The sequence below is a fragment of the Hesperophylax consimilis genome, chromosome 16 (assembly GCF_061612785.1).
Source record: "Hesperophylax consimilis isolate HC1 chromosome 16, BYU_Hcon_1.0, whole genome shotgun sequence".
In the NCBI taxonomy this organism is placed as follows: Eukaryota; Metazoa; Arthropoda; class Insecta; order Trichoptera; family Limnephilidae; genus Hesperophylax; species Hesperophylax consimilis.
The window spans coordinates 21,702,299-21,725,742 of NC_142851.1; the positions used below are offsets into that span (position 1 = coordinate 21,702,299).

The 23,444-nt window shown below is 34.2% G+C and overlaps 1 protein-coding gene across 1 annotated transcript in view; it reads right to left on the reverse strand.

Moving 5' to 3' along the window:
• LOC149416890 (uncharacterized) overlaps positions 1-22,106 on the reverse strand; it is a 72,796-nt gene extending 50,690 nt beyond the window's left edge. The window contains exon 1 of the mRNA XM_089640676.1: positions 21,945-22,106. The gene's annotated coding sequence lies outside the window, so the exon portion shown is untranslated. The remainder of the gene's footprint in view (positions 1-21,944) is intronic.
• Between the last annotated feature and the right edge of the window lie 1,338 nt (positions 22,107-23,444).

The window sequence follows — 23,444 nt, forward strand, 5'->3', positions numbered from 1 at the left end:
GTTCAGTGACATTCGTAACCAGCTGATGATGTGATGAAACTCAAACAAGGAGCCGGAAGGTGTGTTTACACGACTGAACGCGGGGAATATATTAGTACCTACCTGTTCTTTTCATCGAACATGTCATTCATCGAGTATAATGGGACATCGTCAAATTGGAGCGAGGAGTGTTCGGCACACATTCATTGACAGTACCTACTTACTTACTAATTTCTTGGGAGGTGTGAACTGCCACAACAGTTTGGAAAATAAATATAGAAGAATTCAAATGGTGAATTTTTTCATTACTATGGCTACACCGAGTTACGCCGATTTGAGAACAATGTTTATTATTATTATTAAGTATGTAGTAAAAATACTTTTCCACGTAATTATCTGGCTTAAAAGTATTAAATATCTAAGAAAAAGATTCTTTCCTAATTTAATTACGAATATTTTAACATTTTATACATACTGAATGCTGTAAAAATGAGATCCCTGAGGCATTTGTGTGTGACCGTGACACAAATGTTTAAATCAGGAAAGAATTCAAGGCTGATGAAGTAAATAAAGATAATATAAATATCATCTATTTAAGTCCCAAAAATTGTGTCAATTTGCTATTATATTGAAGTAGGTACCTAATTATAACGTTAATGTTTTACGTTGGTGAAGAGTAATTAATCATATAAAAGAATTCCGAAAAAACCTAAAATAGATCGAAAAAGGTCAACTCTGCCATGGTAAGTGAAAACCCAGTGTCTTCATTGAAAGTCTTAATAGAGCCACTGTTTTTTTACTTATCACGGCAGAACAACTGTTTAAATACCTACTGAGACCTATAATACTACATTTCATGTTTTTAGGTTAAGGCTCCGTAGTAAGCGTTCAAAAAGAAGAATTAGATGAATTGAAAGGGATATATTTATATTTTGAAGGAGAACGCTAATATTAAAAAAAGATTATCATAAATAGGCGTAAGCGAAAGTATTTAACTAGCACCTTTGAGGTGATTTTTCACGAAAATGGTGCTATACATATAAATTAGCCAAATATTAGTATTATTATTTAAAATAGAGCAAGAATCTTTCGATAAATGTCGTAAGAAGCATTTAAAGGAACGCTGATTTTTTTTCGTACTTACAAGTTTAAAAAACAGAATCAAATGGGTTTTTTATAATATTCAGAGCAAATTTTGCGATTTTTTCTATCGAGGAAATTTCATAAAATTACTTTTCAACTCATGTGTAGAAATTATCTTGAAAAATAACATATACATTTTTGATGAGCTTAAGAACTTGATTTATATTATAAAACAGTAGAAGTCGGAATGAGGGGTCGTAACAACAACAGAAAAAAGAACAAAATTATTAAAATGAGGAATCGCTGATTAAAATAATTCAGGTATGTGAATCTTAATACCATTTATATTTAAGTTTTACTATAGCTACAGGTAATGGTTGATTTAATAAAATAAAATGATTACAAACCCAAAAAATCAAGACGCCCCTTACGTCATTCAACCCATATCGGAGCGCCATTGATTAGCGTTGTGAAGAGATTAGGCGTTACCAGGTAAAAAAAGGATGGAGCACTTTACACTTCGGGACAAAACATTAAAAAAACTACATTTCATGGTACAAAAAAAATTATTGTACCATGAAATGCAGTTAATTTTTTTTAGCTGGGAAAACGGTGAAAATGGTAAAAAATAATAAAAGATTGAATGGAATTCCTTAATATATTTTCCCAAAGATAAAAAATTGCCGATTACCACAGACATAGGAATTAATAGACGAGAAGATAATGGCGAGGGGTAAAATCAACTGTTGAAGAACGAAGGGAGTGAAGCTGACTGTGATTCGTCAATAAATCAATCTGACAGTAAATAGGCATCTCGCATTATAATATCACCATTTACTTCTTAAAAGTAAAATCTGCTATTGAATGAATTGACATTTTTACATGGGAGCGCAAATTACTCGCCACGTTATGAACAAATTTGCGAAGTCCAAATTCGGCAAAAAAATTCGGTTCTATTTTCACAGTCGAATATTTCGTTTAAGTATTTAGTTAAGACACTTTTATAAATGTTCATAATTTACTTCCCAGCAACCAACCAGCTTTGTGTTTCGCGTCCAGACGTTTCTCGATGTGATAGTAACAACTGATTCATATTATACGATGTGAATATGCTTAAAATAAAGTAAAATAATGCTTATATATGGAATGTAATACGACAATTGGGTTTATTCTCTTTTTCACATCTATTTTTACAAGTTTTCATAGTACAAGTCAACATTTTGCCGTGTTATTTCGTAAAATGAACCGATGATGCCTCGACCATAGTTCGCACAAGAATGATGACGTCACGTTTTCAAATTTCACTTGAGGCCATACGCGAGCACAGCCGGCTCCAATGGAACCGGTATGGGGAGTGGGGATAATACGCTTTTAATCACTTAGGGCAGGTCTACTAATATTCATATGTCTATGCCGATTACATATCATATTACGTGTAAACATCATATTATTATTAGTCGATGTGCGAAAACCATAGAATTTAGAAGAAATAAGCGTAGACGGATACAACTGAGCCATTTCTATATATCTTATGATTTATGATTAATCATGTAAATATAATAAATACTATTTTTCCTCTACAGAAATACTCGATTCTAAAAGAGGGGAGAGGAGGGCTAATGAGAATAATAGTTTCATTTTTATTCCCCCTAGTATTTCTGAGGTCCAAGTACTTGCCGAACCGGTGGCGGTAATATAACAGGTAGGTACCTACTTGCCATTTTCGTATATCAAGTATGTAAATCTTATTCTATAAAATATGAAGGGGTGACAATTGACAATAGAAACGTTTTCAGACTCACTCGCATTCAAATACTAGAATAATATAAGTAGGTACCATTGAATAAGCGTAGCTTTATTTTTAACTCGACCGTTTTGCATTTCGTCTGACTGTAAATTTGTTTGCTCGTTCCGTTTCCAATTCAAGATGGTGGTCGTTTTAATGGTTCAGAAAAGATTTTTTAAATGTGAAATCGTCGTGTTTATATAGACTTTCTTGTTTGAATTGCTGAAGAAAGGTTTAAAAAAGAATTGAGATAGTGACGTTTTTTATGACAAATTGTATAATTCCTTATTTCTACATTGGTACATAGGTAGAAATTTAAGAACCTACTTACAAAACTTATGATTTATTAAATTAGAGAACATCAGAAATATGCTTTTTGACGTTCACGGAGAAATATTAGTAATGCTAATTTACTAATAATGTCTTCAAATTATCGTAATCCAGGTTAAAAACTGGATTGAAGACCCTTAGTGAATGAATTGATAGGTTTCCTGTTAAACTTTTAGTAAAATAGGAAGGTATTATCACGACGTCGGAATACGAGTTCATAAAAATCATAATATTTCGCATTTTTCATAATACAGGTGTCCCAAAAAATAGTGTCAAAAGGAAGTCCAGAAGTAGAGAACCCAGGGCTACAGGGCTACCCAAATCCCCCCATGTATGTTTCGCGATTTTTTTGAAGTTCACAAGTTTGACGCCGATAGATCGAGATAGATAGAGATATATCGATGAAATATACAATAAAGTAAAGAGTAAACAGATGATGAAATCGGCGAGTTTTAATTTTTGTGTCTGCAAGACAAACTATTTACCTAATTAGAAAAAAAAATCAAGCATGTGTCTCAATAATTCGTGTATCTGTAAAAAATAATCTCTTGCAAGTCAAGGCAAAAAAATGTAATTGCTAAACTAAAAAACTAAAAAAAATCGCGGAACATAGGTACATGGGGGTGATTTCGGTAGCCCTTGAGGTGTTCTACCTCTGGACCTCCGCTTGACACTATTTCTTGGGACACCCTGTATATTAACAAGGCAAACGCAGGCGCATGAACATATGTTCCGATATATGAGTTTATCAGGAATTACGGATTACGAATAATTTGAAAAGATTTTTAATAAATTAGCATTACTCTTTTTTCCGTGTGGTACTGCTCACAGAACTACAGTTGTGGTATTAATATAACTCTACGTACCTAATCCGAAAAAACTGTTTGAATTTTATTTATGAACAATATGGAACGAACAATGTGGCATGTTTTTATGGTATTTTTAACGGTCACGATGGAAATGATATTGTAAGGCGAAAATTTTGCTTCTTATAGTTTCAACATTGTTTTCCCGAGAGTTTCTAGATTTTTTTATTTGTTATTAACATTTAGTACCTAACAAACCGTTTGTTAAATCCTAATGTGGAGCGCGCAGTATTTATGGAGTCATTTTTTATTTTATTTTTTTACATTAGCTCCACGCAGGAGTCCCCGAATTTGGAGTGAAATGCAAACATTGTGGACACTTTTCGAATAAGAATAGTGATCTTCCACCAGGGCGATACTGAGAGTATCCACCACTTTTAAAATACTAGATAAGGAAACAGATAAATTATAAACTATTACGTAATACAGACATTTAACTTTTATAACTCGAAACTGAGGCTGAAAGCAAAATTCAATAATGCAACGTAACTATCTAATTATTATATTTCTCTTAAATCTTCGGAGAGAGAGATGAAGTCCTCTTCCATCGTGGGGCCTTTAGGGATCCAAGGAGGGGTGGAGAGGAGATACGAAGACCTCTTCCCTCGTGGGGCCTTCAAGGAACCAAGGGGGAGTAGACTCTTCCTTCGCGGGGTCTTCGGGGAACCGAGGAGGAGTGGAGAGGAGAAATGAGACCCTCTTCCCTCGTGGGACCTTTAGGGAATCAAAGAGGAGTGGAGAGGAGAGATGAGGCCACCTCCGTGAACTCTTCCCTTGCGAGGCCTTCAGGGAACCAAAGGGGATTGGAGAGGAGAGATGAGACCAGGGAATACACATTGTGGTACCAGAAGACATAGCCACATATCCAATGACAACCATAGTGAACTTTATAAAAGGGACTGGGTGACTGTTAAAGGAATGAGATAAAATGGGAGATAGCACAATGGGCCTATGGCCTAAGTGCTCTCTGCAACTACGTGTAAACCGTCTCCGCTCTATAAATCTTCAATCATTTATCTATAAATTATTACTCTTGAATCAATACGTCTTCGTGAAACTTGCCAATAAGTTGTGATGTACATACCTACTCGTATTATTATTTACAACTTCTTGGATATTTTAAAGAGTCGTCAAATTATTACAACGTGTAGTCAACTTAGTGCACAAATGGAAAAACTGTGCTCAATGGCAACTAGCAACGCCACACCTTTATTCTCGTTCAGGCGAGACGACTCGCATGGATTGATTTGATATTGTTATAACTTGTACAAAGAACGCTGTTGCATTGACTTAATAAAAATCACGAGTTGTCAATATCGTCAACACAAGTTATCGCAATCAAAATTATAGGAAATATTAAAGGAATAAGCGAAACATCGCGTCTTGTTGGATGACTATAATTTCAGTTAAATAATAGTTATTAAATATTGATAATCGAATCAAATGTATGGGCACATCACTGAAAGATACTCTGTTAAAACTCCCTCTTTTTCATAAAATAAACAACGCATATAACAGAAAGAGAGATTACAACGGAGCTCTTAGTGAGAGATGAATAAAAATAAACAAAGAGTAAAAAAAAAGAAAAATGTGTATGATGCGCAACTAGACGGAAGGGAACTCGAATATATGTATCTGAAAGACGTGGAATGAAATTATTCAAATACCTACTAAACCAGTGTACATCAAAAAGCGTGTATGAATGACACTTGATTTCAGTACGGTGGTGTAATGCGTTCTACCCCTCTGCATATCTTCGTAAAAGAAGGTAACAGCACAACTCAGAACAGTGACAATTCAACAAACTTTTGAAAAGTGACAAAAAGTCATGAAGAGAGATGAAAAAACTGGGAAAAATAAATTGGTTACTTAGGTTAGGTTATGTTTAGATGCAGGTTTTTTGTCACTTTTAATGGCTATGTCAATTTTCAAATGCGTGTTGAATTGCCACTGTCCTGAGTTGTCACGGAACCGTAAAAGACAGCGTGATGGTTCCTAACCATTGATATATTACTGGTATATTCATAGGAGATGTAAAAAAAAATGATCCTCCGGAAGCGAGAGCTTCTGCTTATCAGAACGCGCTAGTCAGTACACTGACTCAACAGTTGACATTTTCAACCTACGACCGTGAAAGACAGCGTGATGGTTCCTAACCATTGATGTGATGTATTACTGGTATATTCATGGGAGGTAAAAAGGCTTTTTTATGCTACGGAAGCGAGAACTTCTACTTATCATAACGCGCCAATCAATAAACTGACTCAACCGTTGACATTTCAACATACGACTATCTTTGAACGTATGTCACAAAATGGTTGTAAAGCTCTCCCCACGACCTATGTTTAGGTACTTTTGCTTTGTTGTATTTTCTTATCAAATTTGTATAGTTGTACCATCGTGAAAGATGTGTAATTTCTTGCTGGTTTGACTGCGGATTATTAAGATCTGTAATCAAGCATGCGAGAAATTATTATTATTAGTATTTATTATTAATTCATTACGTAGGTACCTACTTACTTCTACTATTTGTTATTGCTATTACTTGTTATCAGTTCTCATTTAGGTACTTTAGCTGTGTGTATTCTTCATCTGTAATTTCAGTAATCGGCATATTGGTGTACAACTGTTTTATGAAGACAATGGAAAAAAGGTGTGTTATTTTAAATGTAAGTAAAATGAGGTTGTCTCTTTTTTGTGAATATTCAATAGACATACAAATAGTTTTTCGATATCGCCTGAAATGAGATATGATCTATCAAATTGTAAAATGTAAAACGTATGCAATGGTGTCTGGTGACGTCACACGGGGCACAATTCCGTACGTGATGCGTTTGTACCGTGATGTGACACGCCTTTCGGCCAGCCGCAAATTTGACAATATTTTGATGGCTTACACTTTCGGTAGCATTCTGTATTTTCGAAAATTCAAAAAGTGCTGCCCTCAGCATATTCTAATTAAAATTATACATTTGTAAAAACATAAATTTTCGTTGTAGGAGGCAACCTCTTTGGGTCTTCTACAAACATTCTTAAATACATTTGAAGAGATACTCGCTAAATACAAACATCTTCAAATTCATTGGTATTGGGTACATTGGCAATCATTTAGCTCGTGACAAGTTGGCCAAGTTGTCACCAGCAGTGATAATTATTGTTAGGCTCCATTGGTTCATTATGAAATAGAAACAGGCCGGATGCTGTAATCTGGGTGGAGCAGTTTCTAGCAGGTCTAACAACTGTACTCAGGCAACGCTGGAAATATGAGAAGTTCAAGAGCGTATTAGTCATATTATTGCTGTGACTAGTACTTTGAGAAATATTGGAGGACGTAATGGTTCAGGGAGTCCTCGAGCGGGATTCCAGAAATCTATTTTTGGTATTAAAAATTTCCGGAAATCAGTTTTTTTTGTTAGTTGAATTACAAATTTCCGGAAATCTGATTATAAAAAATCATAGTATGTAATATACTATGAAAAAATGCTTACAGAAATGACGTTAGACGGTGAATATCGAAGAATAAGTGAAATTTTCTCTTTGCGTGTTACTTCAAATCAATACCTGCAGTTGGTGTTGGTACCTAGGTTCTATAAATAATAACAAAGCTCTAAAGAAAGCCGAAGGTTGTTGTACTTATTACTGCAGCCACCCTTCGGGTTTGTTGCGCATAACTTTTATGCCGTAGTAAACGGAAAATTCTCACGCGATTTCTGACCTGGAAGCTTTTTGCCAAATAGGTCAAAGATTTGTAACAAATAATTAATAACTTATTGATGTTGGTTATTTATACCTATTTATGTTGGTACCTACACTGAAAAGTAGTAAATTTGTAGTTAATTTAGGCATCATAAAAATTTTCAAAAAAAAAATTACCTAAATTATTCACTTTGTCACTTCCATTATATTAGCTTTTGGAGTTATGAATCATATTTTTATGCGAATTCCAGATAAAAACTCACACCTTCCAAAAAAAGGTAGATATATACAAAATGTTTATTTTAATAGGTAAGTAGAAGGTATCAAACTGATAAGGATGGACGATGTCATTGATATGAGTACTAATGTAAAAAAAACATCCTTGTTATTTTATCTTTGTTTGTTGAGATAAGGACATTGTATGTATTTCAATATTTCCATCTATTTCCGCACGAAAGCGATGGGTTACCTACTCATATTTAGTGTGAAACTATCGTAGTTTTGAAATCATCTCTTATTTTGCCCCCAAAGTCAATAAGATTAGGAACTTACTAAATAATAATATTTTTACAAAAAAATCGTAGAAGAGAATGTCAGAAATACCACGATTTTTCCAGAGAGCAATTTTTATACCTACATGTTTATCGATGAATTCCGTGCACAGACTGCATAGCATTTGTTGAAAAACACAATTTTAACACTCCCGTGTATTTAAAAATAAACGCCGTTGGTAATTTTTAAAACCTACAATTTCGTTGTAAGAGGTGTTTGATATTTAAAACCACTACGCTAATGTCCTTAACATGTATTTTCGAACAGTTTAAGTGCCAAAATGATCAGGCTTGACTTTAAAAAATAAATAATTTTAAAATATTGAACTAATCTACTAGGATTATAATTATAATAATAACAAAAATAATAAAAATAATAGGAAATGAGATTAAAAGAATGTGGCATTCTCAGACTATAAAAATATTGCCATTTGTTATTTCGGCTAATGGCATTATACCAAGCTCTCTCATTAAAAATTTAGGCGTATTAGATGTATCAAAAAAAAATTGTAAAAAAAGCAAAAATCAATCATTTTAAATACATGTAGGATTACGAAAGATTTTTTAAATATTTATATTGAGGGATCAGTAGGATTTATAGAATCAGTTAAGAGTTCTACCGAGCCGAACCCTCTGATATGAAAATATCTGGAGTGAATTATTTTATCATTTGATCTCTGGTGAGTTGGCGTGTTGTGCTTGTATTGTTTTGTATTTATTATGCTTATATAATGCACTTGCGTAATGTGATTTGACTAGATGATCATTTGTGGAAAAGTGTGTGGAAGGGTTTAGTTATTCCTGTGGGGAAGATTTAACCCAGACATAAAGTCGGAAAAAAAACTTTATGTACACCACTTTTGATGAGTAATAATCATGATTTTTATTAATAAAATGTGGTGTATACAAAGTATTTCATTTCAATATAATTAAAATGATGCCAGAAAGTAATTTTACAACTATTTTAGAAAATTATTTTTCTTTGTAGTTTTTCCCGTTAAACTGCAACCAAGCAGTTTGTCAACAGGATGTACATGTTTAATTACAATGTAAATATGTATACATAGTATAATTACTGAGATCAAGGTATGTTCGCCGGTTAGATAGAGTGGAGACGTTATAACTCGAGAGCATATTTATGTACCCGCGTTTGGGTGCGCTCATTCTGTAATTGAGGCATCGCAGAAATTTCTTTTGAATACTTTTAATATTTTCTTTATTGATATCGTAAAGTGGATTCCATATGGAGGTGCAGTATTCAAGTTGAGAACGGACCAGAGTGTGGTAAAGAAGAAGATATGTTTCAGGTTTTCGAAATTCACGGCTGTTTCTGATGACAAATCCTAGCATGCTGTAAGCTTTATTCACAATATCAATGTGCGCATCGAAGTGGAGTTTGGAATCAAAAAGTACGCCTAGATCTCTTATACAGTAAACGCGCTCGAGTAAATAATTACCAATACAATAATTGTCTTTGATAGCGTTGTGATTTTTAGTAAAACTTATATGTTTACATTTATTGTAACTTAGGTAAATTTTGTTTTCACTGGAAAACGTTTCGAACCTTACTAAGTCTCGTGTTGTTGCTACTTATAAGATATTCAAATTATTATTATTGGCACACAGTCTAAAATAACACTAGATCTACATGCTAATAAATAACAACTATTGATCTATAGTGATGATTAGTATAAAGTATTTCTACTTATGAGAAATTTTTTCAGCATACAACTGAATCTATTTGGGAATTTACAATATTTATGTAGCTTGCCAATATGTTGAACATTTTGGGCAAGTTATATTCTAGGGTTCGCTGTGCGTATTAACTGTCATATTTTGGAACAAGAATGCCTTCATTATTTATTTTGTGAACCTAGTGTTGTGTTCATGTTCCAATTTATTTTTATATTCAGATTCAGATATATGCTGAATCAATATTTTGTCCTTCAAAGTAAGGCCTGCACAGACAAGATATTTACGTTCGGATACAACAATTAAATGTTACGTCTCTGTGAAAAAAAAATTTTTTCACAGAAACTAGTAATTGAACCATAGAATTTTGAACTGATTGAAGGTAATTTAAGTTAGTTTTACAAGAATGTCCACAAGTAGTTATTCCATACCTTAGAGTTAATTCTGCGAGTGATTGGTAAATGATTTTTAAAATATTCTCAGGAACGAAACACTTCAGTTTATATAATCTACCCACAGTCGCTCTCAGTCTTTTACAAACATTTTTTATTTGAATGTCCCATTTAAAATGGCAATCAACAGTCACTCCCAAATAAACGTATTCATTTACCATTTCAATTTTATCGCATTTGCAGGGATGCAAAATGTTTTGATCAATACATGTGAAGAAATAATAATAACGTTTGTTTAATTCAGCTGAACAGAGCAGTTAAATAATCTGCCATATAAATGATTACATACAAATGATTTAAATTATATAAAATTGAACACAGGATAAATTAAATTAAATAATTATATTTTTAGCACTTGTACTACGAATAAAAGCAAGTTTGTGACATTCTTTGACTGCACACAAATTCAAAAAGCTCCCCTAGGATCGTGTCGCGTGTCGCCTCGTGTGCGCGCATTCACTTACCGTAGTGGATTTTGGCGCACCAAACTGTTGCGACGCAACTGTTGTCTGCAACTAAAGTTGCTCGTGTGCGCCAAGACTAACAAACGACCTACTCTTTGGCTTCCAGTATCACAAAGGAAGTGATGTCATTCTGCACGTATACGGAAATCCGTTTATAAAAATTTTAATAAAATCCGGAAATCTATAGATATCTACAAAATGTGTATTTTTACGGGAAATTTCACTTTCCAACTATGTATGGAAGAGTTTTTGTCAGAAACGCATTTTTAAAGAAAATGGATGACACCATTGAACAAAATCAAAACCGCTCGGTTCAGTCGCGGAACAGTTTCAATGAAAAGCTCTATGGCAATATTTACACAAAAAGACGAACGACAACTAAGTAGAGCAATACCATTTTCTATGCACTAAGTTATCGATTCTGAGTTCGGCCAATTCCACTCCTTATCGTTCCGGACTGCTAGATTGGTTATTTATGATGCATTTTACATAGTGGCGGATTCAAACGTTCGGGGGTTCGGAAAAAATGCATGAACTTTTTTATTACCATAATAATTTTAAAAGACAATTCAAACTAATTTTACAATGATGATAATATAAATAGTCAATACTAGTGTCACAAATTCGTGACTTTGGTGTAATATTCGATGAAAACTTGTCATTCATTGCACACATCAACTATATAACTAATAAGTCTTTAAAGATGCTTGGCATCCTTTGCAGAACTTTAACTGATTTTAAGTCCATAGATTGTATGAGAACCCTATATATTTCATTAGTCAGAAGTCAATTGGAGTATAATTCACCTATTTGGTCCCCTTTATATAAATTCACTCCAATAATATAGAAAGAGTTCAGCACAAATTTCTAAAGTACGTTAATTTTAAGCTCAGAATTCCTTGATTGATTACATTAATTATGTCAGTTTGATGAATCAATTGCATCTAATAACACTGTCTGCCAGGAGAATTATTTCAGACCTGGTTGTGTTACACAGAGTCATTAACAACTTAATTGATAGTCCTGCCATCCTTGCCACTATTAAACTCCATGTGCCGACTAGGAATACAAGACAAAATATAAAATTCTTCTACAATACATACACGACCAACTATCAGACACACTCACTGACCAATAGGATGCATGATCTGGGCAACAAGTATGGGGGTGCTATTGATTTATTTATTGACTCCATTTATAGAACTAAGCATAATCTATACCAACAATTTGTCGTATCCTACAAATTAGGGTATAGTTGGTAAATTAGTTTTAATGATTTGTCTTATATGTTGTGTTGTTGTAATTTATTTTTTACTTTTTGTTACTCTTAAGTTTTACTAATATTGCTTCATATTTCGTTTTTTTTAATTATTTCTTAATATTTTCTCATTATACTTTGTAATCACAATTTTACAACTGTGTATTTTGTACCTTCTTTACAATGGATTACATCTATTCATTGTAGTGCAGTCCTGTATAATACAGATATTCTCCTATGTACACTGCATCATGTATCACTTCTATGTAAAAAGCCTTCTTAGGCGTATATATAAATAAATAAATAAATACACAAAAACTCCCAGAAGATCAGAAGATGTCGTCTGCCCTTGTGATCTATAAATTTATTACATATTATTATGTGATTATTTCTTATAGTTTTCTTGCGCCCTATGGATAGTGTAATAAACATAATAGGTTTGGTTGTTGGTAATTAAATTAATTGAACAATCCTGGTTAGTAGCATCTATAACAAATGTGTCAGGTTTCCACCAATGCATCATGGGTTTAAATCTCTGCTAGCTGTTCAATGCACAAGTAACATTTTCCGCCAATAATTATGGATTTAGGAGGAATTAAAATGTTGTATGGACATTTATAAACCGTTTTTATATTTTAAATACAGGGTTTTCCAATAAGAGGTGTTATTTTGATATTCAATCGTAAAAGATCAATGGTTTCGTTGATTGTGTGACATGTAACGCAGTCTTGTTGAAAGTAAACGTTGCGTTGTCCAGATCAATACCATCCAATTTCGGCCATGAAAAATCATTAATCATCTCTCGATAGCGCAATCCATTCACCGGAACTGTTGCTCCAGCCTCATTTTCGAAAAAGTAAGGTCCAATGACTCCGCCGGACCATAAACCGCACCAAACAGTTGTTGAAGCGTGTATCGTTCCATTTTTATTAATAGTAATTTCTACTTGTCAAATGTCAAAAAAATTACTGCTTCAAAAGTAACGTCTACCGAAATAGCGGGCTATTCAAAATAACATTTCTTATTGGAAAATCCTGTAGTTTTTATTATAAAAAATAGTAATTTAATCGTCAAATCTGATAGAAAAGAATACATTTTTTAATAAAAGTTTAAAGTTGTTAGAAATTGTTTGTGATGTCATAGTTTACTAATAGTTCTGTAAACAGTAGACCTCGGGTCCGAAAAAGTAAGTTTCTGTTTATTTAGCATATTAATTGACTCCTGCATAAAACCCCCTTATGGTAATTTTTCATAAAAATAGTGATCAAATCGTTTTCCATCATCGTGAACTAATAATAATATGTGTTGTACAAAACTACCAACTGAACAGTTTGACTTAACTAAATATTGATTTAAGATCATAATCTCATACTACAATGTAAACGTAATAAGAATAAGCAAATAGGCGATACCAAGGCATTGTTCGATAAATATTTACATCTCCCAGTTAACTCAACCTAGTTATGCCGAATTGCAGAAGTTAATAGTGGGATATTATTATATTACTTGCAGATGATGTTAGGCGTTATGGCATGGAGTTTATTAATAATACATGTTGTATACATCAGTGGTACCCAACCTAAAACACGCGAGTCAAACAGTGGACCGCGAGGAATTTCGACTGATCCGTGGCACCGTGGCCAACTTTTATAATATCATACCTATTTAACATGTTCATTTTCCGTACTTCCACCTCGACATTACCGAACTGACACATCATTCAGCCCTAAAAGTTAATCAAAAAGAACTATGTCAGTCGCCAATTGCCGGTAATTTAAAAGGTTTTTGGAAAGTATTTTTGCATACAATACAAACAACATCTTCCCTTGCGATATAATAAAGGAGATTTTCTTCTAACTTATGACACGTGATAAAATTCTTATAGTATTCTTAGAGTAACAATATATTATTACAATTATTACTGTTATTTGCTTTGATTTTCGGTGATATTATTATCGGTTAATAATTATTGACCGACTACGTTGCTCAAACGCTCCTTACAGCTAGCCGCCACTTTTCGCAGCTCAGGAATGTTGATATTCTTTAAAAAGAGTTTACTAAGCTCTAATTATAATATTTTTTAAATAAAACACGGCCATTTTTTTTGAAAAGTCAAAAAAGTGAAAAATTGGAAATAATAAAATTGATGTAACCAACTTACATCAGACCTTTCGACTTCTAGACCCCACGCAGCCCAAATACATTGATAAACTATACAAGAAAGAACATCGTTATTTGTAAATGAATGAATCAATTTCATCAAGCAAAGAAAACAAATTACTTACTTTGTGCGCACGTGTATCCGCGTATATACACGAAGAAAACTTACTGATATAAAATATCGTTAATTTATTAAAAAGCTGGTCAAATCATTTGTTTTTCTGTTAAAAACGGGACTACAGGCGTTTAACGAATGAATTGACAGATTTCATAACAAACTATCATCAAACTATCATGAGGAAGTAGGAAAAATGTTCTTAAAAATTATAATGTTTTCGCATTTTACGTTTAGATATATTCTGAATGACTTATATTTCACTAGGAAATGGGCATGCAGTCACATTTTTAACAGTATTTTGATAAATCATCCGTACTTATTTTTCTCGGTGTAGATTTATCTCTTCAGTGATTATCACTGATTCATTAATTCGACAAACATTTGAGAATATTCGTTTCCAACAAAAGCAACCTGTCAGTAATACGTTTTTAAATACGATACGATCCGAAATTTTAAAATTTTACCCAAATTTTAGGTACCTACTTGACAGAATTTGAGCGATGACTAGAGTAATTCCTTTGGTACCTACCGTAATAACAGCATTACTCTGTTTACGTTCAATAGGTAATACCTTTAATCAAGGCAAATAGTTGTATTTCAAAATTAATCACATGAAAAAAGGTTGAACACCCCTTGTATACAAGTCGAAGAAACGGGTTGCAGTAATAAAATGAACAATTAAATGGAACAGGAACATTTTTATTAATGCATCGGTAGAATCTTTCATACATTTATTTTATGCGTGAAGCCATGAATTCTATGATTCATAATCCAGTTTTTGTTTAGAATAGATGTTGAATTGAGAAATATGTACAATTTAAACATCAACACTTTGATTTAACATTAGTAAGCTTTTATGACAAATTTCATATATTTATTTACTATCGAAAACATCACAGGAATATAAACATACATACTATTATAGATTACATTAAATATATTAGAACATTAATAGAAAAAATGTAAATTGGCGCAGTTGTAAAGATAAAATAAGGTAAATTTAAGTTGGACATAACCCGCCTCACTAGGCGAACCTGGATTGAGGCATAATTTTGACCAAAAAATTATATTTTTTTTATATATAATTATATATTTTTACTCTAATGCTAAGCATAAACACCGGACAATTTCCGTGAGCCGAGCCGCGAATTATGGGAGAGGATAAAATTAGTTCTTCTCCTTTCGCGTAAGTTTTGTCCTGTTTATATGAACCCTAAGGTGTTGACCTAACCTAACCTGAACTTGCCTAACCTATCATAACCTTACCAAAACTAACCTTACCTGAACTCGTGTACAATGGGGCCTCAGAACGGGGTACCCCAGTAAGTATAGATTTTAATCAGTTATAAATAAAAAAATAAAAAATAAAATAAAATATGTCGGTTATTTGCATTTCATTGGCTAACAGTATGGATGTAAAGAATCTCAAAACATCCTAGAGTATTCACGATAGTGGATACAGGGTTGTCCTTGTGTAGGCGCCATTGGAGCAATCCACTCCGGGCACCTACTTGTCAAGGCGACAAGGAGTCAAGGAACCAAAACTTTGATAATACTTAACACCTAATACAGCGCCCTTGAGATTTTTACTAGCGATAGGCGCCGTTTGGCCCAGGGCCGGCCTTGAGCAGATATATTGGTAGCCCTAAACATATATATTTTTCGGCTTTAAATCCAGTATTTTTCTTTTTTTTATTTTTTCTTTGTTTTTTGTTATCTTCTAGCCACAAAACTGGCAAACTGTTTGTATATTACTTGTTACTTTTGTTTTTCTTGTGTACGTCAAATTTTATTAATTATTTGTGCATGATGTGAGATTAATGTTGTGTTATAACCTAATTCGCATAATTAGTTTTTTTTTAATGTACGTTGTGTTTTACCTCTAAATGTTTGTGAAAAAATGCTGTAGGTATGCTGAAGTACGTTTTCAAAATATTGATTTTTTCGGTTAGAATTTCTAGGTCAATTCAATTACCCCCAGGTCATCACGTTATTTCCACCACTAGCTTTAAAACTATGAATGCATTGTTTTTAATTACAATCTTAAAAATGTTTTTACTTTAAATTTAAAGTAAATGAAATTTAATTTTGTTACTATTGCATTTTTATTAAATTCTTTTATTTTACTTTTGTTAAGTTCTACGAACTGTACACAAAATTAATAAATATATATATTTTTTAAGTATTTGCTTAATTAAGCATTTGCCCAAATTATTTGCTTTCTTCGGAATAAAAATTAGGTAGGTATTAAAAAGTATGAATTATTGAGTAGTGGATTCAATTAATTAACTACTACTTCTACTGAGTAGTAAATACCATTAATTAACTACTGCTACTACTACTACTTCTGAGTAGTAGATACAATTAATTAACTACTAGTACTAAGCAGTAGTAATACAATTTAACTACTACTACTACTACTGAGTAGTAGATACAATTAATTAACTACCACTACTTGTAGTTAGTAGTAGTACCTAACAATTAATTAACTCCTACTACTTGTAGTTAGTAGTAGCAACAATTAATTATTTTTATTTTTTGGAATAACTTTATTGAGTAGACCCTCAAATTGTAATATTTAATTATTGAAGACAATATTAGCGATTTTAAACGAAAATCTGAAACAGAAAAATCAGAAAAGGATACGGTCACATCTAGGACTCGAAACCAGGACCCTTGTCTTTCCGGAGTAGCGCTAGAGCGGTGAGCAAGGCCTAATATTGTCTTCAATAATTAAATATAACAATTATTTAACTACTGCTACTTGTAATTAGTAGTAGTAACAATTAATTAACTACTACTACTGCTTAGTAGTAGATACTTTCAATTAACTACCATTGGTACTAATGAGGAGTGAGATACAGTTAAAATAAGTGTTAATTGCACAAAAATAAAAATAATTAGATAATTTTTCGGATCGTTGTTTGGGTCGTTTTTGGGAGAAAACACCTCAAGGGCACTGGCGGACACTAGGTTAACTTGTTATATAAGTTTAACATAAAATTATGTTGACCTTCAAGTGCATGTTTAGATCATTAGAAAATACGCCAAAATTGTGCAAACGGATATTTTCGCAATAATACCAATATTCCTGACATCCCTAGCCCGCAGACTGCAAATAAACTGCTTTATATTTATTAGGCTGTAGAATTTTTGCATATGAGTCACTTTAACTTTGTATTGGCTTGAAGAAATTAGTATGCAGGACAAATAATGCAGCACATTACTATTGTGCATGCACCTATCAAGTCAGTACTCTTCACTTGAATTAAATAGCAGGGCCGACCTTGTGCAGGCGCAATTGGAGCAGTCCGCTACGGGCGAGGCGCCAAGGCGCCAAAGATCCATGGAGTCAAGGCGTTGATAATACCCAACACCTAATCGAAGCAAGAGCCGAGCCACAAATTATGAGAAAGGAACGAAGCAACCGTAAACGGCATTTCGCCGTTGCTTCGTTTCATTCCCATAATTCGTGGCTCGGCTCGTGCTTCAATTAGGTATTGGATATTATCAGCGTCTTGACTTCTTGGCTCGCGCTTCTGTTCGAAAATGTTTACTCAGCATAACACAATGCCTGAGAGGTTTTTACTAGCGCTAGGCGACGTTAGCCTCAGGGCCGGCCCTGCTAACTATCTTTTTTTACCTACCTAACTATCTTTTTTTACCTATCTAACTATCTCTTTTTTACCTATCTGACTATATTTTTTTACCTACCTAACAATCTGTTTTTACCTATCTAACTATCTTTTTTTTTACCTACCTAACTATTTTTTTTACCTATCCAACTATCTTTTTTACCTATCTAACTATCTTTTTTTTACCTATCTAAGTAGCTTTTTTTACCTATCTAACTACCTTTTTTTTACCTACCTAAATATCTTTTTTTTACCTATCTAACTATCTTTTTTACCTATATAACTATCTTTTTTTTACCTATCTAAGTAGCTTATTTTACCTATCTAACTATCTTTTTTTTACTGGTGAAAACGTTTTTCGGAATGTTGTCAGGGGTCGTAAAAAATTGAACAATTCTTGAAAATAACAACGGTATGTTTGTTCATAATGAATACCTATTCCTTCATTTCGATTAGTTATATATATCTAGTTTTTTATAAATTAGGTAAGTATGTATTAATTATTATTTAATGATAAGATAATGCGTGTAATATCCTGATGTAAGTTTAAGTAAGAGTATGTATGATTTTTGGACTGGTGTGAATGTTGTAATGAGACTAAAAAATATGAACGAAAGGATTATAATGGCAGGCGATTTGAATGGGTGGGTGGGAATTAGACGTGAAGGATTTGATTCGGTCTTAGGTATGTTTGGGGATAAAAGAACGAATGACAACGGGAACAGAATGCTTGAAGTATGTTTAGAGTGGAACCTGTTTGTGTCGAATACTTTCTTCGATCATAAAGGTATCCACCAATATACGTGGGAAAGAGGAAATGAGAGGTCAATTATTGATTTTGTAGTAATTGACTCTAGGTTGAGAGCTGTTACCGAGGACACAAGAGTTTTCAGAGGGGCTGAGGTCGAAACTGACCACTTTCTTGTAGTGTCGAGAGTAAACCTCTTTCGCGGTTGGCGCTCTAAAGTGAAAACGGTACCAGCTCCGACAAGAGTCAAAATAGAAAAACTGCAAAACGATAATGTGAGAAGTAAGTATGTGAATTGTGCAGAGATAAGATTGAATGCGAAGGAAATGGATGGTCTAAGCATAGACGAAACATGGAACCACATAAAAGTGTGTCTTTGTGAATCTGCTAGGGAGGTTTGTGGAATAAGTACGCAAGGTAGGAAGAAAGGTGATGCATGGTGGGATGATGAGATTAAAGCACTGGTCTCAGAAAAGAAGAAAGCATGGTTGTGTCTGATTGCGGCTGGCAGTGCTTCCAGCGAAGAGAAGTATCGAGCGAAAGAAGTATATAAGGAATGTAAGAAAAAAGTAAGAGTTGGAGTGAAAGAACGAAAGAAACGCCTGGAAGAGGAAGAAGGAATGAAAATGACAAACCATTTCCAAGAAAACATTAAGTTGTTTTGGAAAGAAGTCAAAAGGTCCCGGAGTGGCCCAGAAAACGGAAGCATGAAAGTGATAAAATCAAAAGATGGAAAAATGTTGACGAATGAGGAAAAAATAAAAGAGAGATGGATGAATTATTTCGAGGAAGTCTTCGAAAGCGAAGTGAATGACAGTGATTCCAGTGGCGAATCAGATATGAATGACGATGGAGTGAATGTTACCGAAATTAGCATGGATGAGATAGAAAGCTCGATTAAATGTATGAAGAATGGTAAGGCTGTTGGGTTTGACAATATTGCTGCTGAATATTTTAAAGGAGGTAGCCGTGTAATTCTCACATGGTTGTGCAATCTTTTTAACCAATGTTTAAAGGAAGGTTACACGCCTTTAGATTGGAGAAGGGCTGTGATCATGCCATTATACAAAGGTAAAGGGTCACGTATGGAATGTGGGAATCATAGGGCTATTAGCCTGCTTAGTTCAGTTGGCAAGCTGTATGGTAGAATTTTGATTGAAAGAGTAAGAAAGGAAACAAAGGATAAAATATGGGATGTGCAAGGTGCTTTCATGAGTGGAAGGGGGTGCATGGACCAGATCTTCTCATTGCGTATGCTCACTGAGAAGTTTCTGGCAAAAAACCAGAAACTTTTCTGTGCCTTTGTAGATTTACAAAAAGCATACGACCGAGTCGACAGGAAAAAGCTATGGAAGGTGTTGTCCAAGTATGGAGTGAATACGAATCTGATTCAGGCAATTGCGTCTCTGTATGAGGGAAGCGTTGCATGTGTTAGGGTAAACGGTGGTTTTACGGGGTGGTTTGATATCACAAAAGGTGTTAAACAAGGCTGCGTAATGTCACCGTGGTTATTCAATCTATACATGGATAATTGTATGCAAGAATTGAAAGAGGTGGGATTGGGCGCGAATTTGAATAATTTGAAAGTATGTTGCCTGTTGTATGCTGATGATGCGGTGCTGATTGCTAATAGTATAGATGATCTACAGTCTCTCGTGTCTAGGATGAACGAAGTATGCATGAAGAATGAGTTAATGATGAATGTAAGTAAGTCTAAAGTAATGGTGTTTGAAAGAGAGAGTACGAAAACAGTGTGCAATATAATTGTGAATGGGGAATACTTGGAGCAGGTGGATGAGTTTGTGTATTTAGGAAGTATGTTTACGAGAGATGGGAAGGCTGACAGAGATATCGAAAGAAGGGTAAATGCAGGTAATTCCGTTAATGGAGGACTAAACGCCGTAGGCGCTAACAAAAAATTGTCCAAAGAAGCGAAGTTAGCAGTCCACAACGGAGTGCTGGTACCTACCTTGATGTATGGAAGTGAGGCATGGAACTGGCAAAGAAAGGATGAAAGTAGATTAAATGCTGTTGAAATGAGATCCCTGAGGCGTATGTGTGGTAAAACCATGTTTGATCGTGTGAGGAATGTGGAGATCCGCAAAGAGTGCAAGGCTGATGTAAGCGTAATGAGTAAGATTAAGAAAGGGACGCTTAGATGGTTTGGGCATGTAGAGCGAATGAGCGAAGATAGGAGTGTAAGGAGGATATATGATGCAAATGTGAATGGTAGCAGAAGTCGGGGACGCCCGAGGAAGACATGGCACGATCAAGTGAATCAGATACTCGAGTCGGGCCATGTCAAGAGTCAGAATAATAGAAGAGTATGTATGAGACGATGTATGAATGTGAATGAGGCAAGGAGTGTGTGCCAAGACCGAGTTGTTTGGCGGTCCGTCCTCTCTGCCTACCCCTGCGGGGAAACGGCGTGATGGTTAGTTAGTTAGTTAGTTATGTTTAGCTTACAGAGATGTAAGCTAAATAAAACCTTAGGCAATAAATAATTCAATAAATTTTACGTTTTTTTTCAATTTGGCCATTCCGTTTAATTATTATATCATTCCTCAAAATATTAATATTGAAACATATGAAAGAGGAGATTTTCCACAAAAACGGCGCTATACAAATCATCAAAATATTATTACTATAATACTTCTAGATTTCACCGTTTATTCCATATTTTACTTTACACTACGCCTAGGTGGGACCCAACCGCGATGTCAACTCGGCCACCGACCGGTCATTTATTAATATTATATATTTTATGCCTACGTTAAATGACGAATAAACGTCAACATATTTTTGTGCAGGAATCAAACCGGTAGCCTAATAAAGTCTAATGCCACTACGTCATTTGCGTACATTACATTTAAATCTTATCAGTTATCACTTAAAGGAAAACTCACGTACAACATTGCACAAAGATTAATATAACACACCCATAAATAACCCACCGAAATAATAACAACGAGGAGATTAAAAACTGCATATTTCATCGATTTCGCGTAAAAACAACACTGTAAAAGCGCGGCTAACGCGGAAAAACGCAACCGCTCAGATTTCCTCCTAAATCAAAGGAAAAATCGATTTATAAACAAACCAGATTACATTTAAATCATGACTCACCACATTTGGAAACCAATAAGAACTTTACACTTGATTAAATCAATGTTTTACACTATAATAAAGTACCCAAGCGTCTAATTCACATTTTCTCTGGTAAGCTCCTGTCAGTGTATTATTTTGAATACGGAACGCTGCTCACAGAACGCACGACAGACAAGCGTTCTACGCGGCGCCACAAACGCTACTGAAAACTGAAACTGAAGTACTAACAGAGCGTTGTCTTGACGACCCACGAGTGTCGGTTAGGTTAGGTAATGAAACTTTGCATTCTTGCGTATGACGTTATCTACCCCTCTGTCATCTGAGTCTGAGCTTTTTCGTAGCGGTCATAATCGAAGTAGGTCGATTATTCGAATGCGTTGTTAATCGAAATGGTGATTGGAACCATGGAACTATATTATAAATATATTTATAGATGTGCTGAATTTTATTTATATGGCAGAAATTCAACTTTTTTAGTAGGTAGGTAAATTTTGAGGTGCGAAAAACTATCGAAAAATGCAAAAATACATGAAGAAGAATAAATTAACAACTGATTACAACTATGAATAGTATAAGTACAATTTCGTTACCAGTTGTGGAGTCATAAAATATTCGTGGAACTGTAAATAAAATGTCATTTTTTTATTGTTATTTCGTAAAAAAATGTTATAACTCGGACGAAACCGGATAGTACCAATTAGTTGGTAAATTAATTGAAATATTCACTGGGCCACCTCGGTGAAAAGAAAAAAAGCTTTTCATGAATGTTTTATCGTTTTAATAATGTTTTCATTATTAGATATTATAAAAGAAAAAGCACCTACAGCTTGACACGCTTAATTTTGTTGTCACTAGTAAGTGTAGATTTTACGGGTACCAAAAAAGGATTTTAAAAAGTCCTTTATTTACAATTTGTTAGTTCCTCCTTGGCCGCCTTCAAGGTAATGGAGTCTAACTGTACGGGACGGCACTGTAGTCGCCGGCCGCACATACGATATAGCGGGAGTGGCCGGCTGGCCGCTTCGACGCCTTGGAAGGAAAATCGGGGAAAAAGGAGGGAGAATGTTGAAAAAAGGGAAAAATGGGGAAAAATATGAGGAAAGGGAAAAATACGGCACTGTAGTCGCCGGCCGCACATACGATATAGCGGGAGTGGCCGGCTGGCCGCTTCGACGCCTTGGAAGGAAAATCGGGGAAAAAGGAGGGAGAATGTTGAAAAAAGGGAAAAATGGGGAAAAATATGAGGAAAGGGAAAAATACGGCACTGTAGTCGCCGGTGAAATTTTTGTGGCTACCGTCAAGGGAATATAGGAGATAATATTCCATAAATTATTATCGGTTCACTCCTGTTCACTGTCTATGGATGACATCAATTCCCATGTACGTGTCTCGTTAACCTGTTCAAAATTGTAAAAAGATTTTTTTAAATGTGCATGTTCCTTCTTTCGGACTCTGAGCTCTGTCGCCTTGAAATATGTCCATCTGTATATGTCAATTAGTCTTACTGGAAGGTCTTGG